Here is an 866-nt window from a genome sequence, read left to right on the forward strand (position 1 = left end):
ATGTTTGCTTTAACTTCATGCGTGCCTGCTCTTGCGGTATGTGTCTGCTTTTACTATGGGGTCTATTCACGAAGCACCCGAAGGATCTAGCCGTAGCTTCGGCCGTTCCTTCGGCTAGCTTCACCCAATAATCGCACCATTTAAAGACTCCTATTTTGTTAAGCCGCATATTAAACATATTAAAAAGTATGATAAAAATAAAACTTTTATTCAAAGGTATTAAACTTGTAGGCACAATATATGTATTCTTATCAAATAAAACCACAGAAGGCAAACAATAAATGTCAAACTACAATAGAGGCAAACAATAAAGTGTCAGGATGTCATGCCAACCCTTTCTTCAAGTAGGTGCATCTAGAAAAGTAAAAATAGAAAACAGAACACAAAACCTAGACTACATGTAAACTAATGAATTACTATTTGCCAGAATATACGAAATATGTATTTGGGCACATAATAATTTGTTTGAGAATGTGCGGCGGCCATGTTGGCCACCGGTGTGTTCTGTGAATGCGTGCCACCATCTTGGAGGCAGGGAGCATGACGTTACATGACGCCATGCATGCATTTTGGTGTATACCTAGATATACACCAAGATGGCGGCGTCCAACACATGCGGTGTTATATGACGTCATGCGCCCTGCCTCCAGAACATGCCAATGGCTGAATCCAAAATAGCATAAAAAAGTACATCGGCTTGCTTCGAGTGGCTTTGGGTCGGCCGAACATGCTCAGCATGTTCAGCTGACCCAAAGTGCAGAAGGAGTTCGACTCAGCCGATCCAACATCTGGATCGGCTGAGCCGAACCTCCGGCAGGCTTCTCACTGCTGTTCGGGCTATTCTTAAAGATGCCGAACAGCAGTGA

Source organism: Nanorana parkeri, unplaced genomic scaffold, assembly GCF_000935625.1.
Source record: "Nanorana parkeri isolate BGI_ZX_2015 unplaced genomic scaffold, ASM93562v1 scaffold174, whole genome shotgun sequence".
In the NCBI taxonomy this organism is placed as follows: Eukaryota; Metazoa; Chordata; class Amphibia; order Anura; family Dicroglossidae; genus Nanorana; species Nanorana parkeri.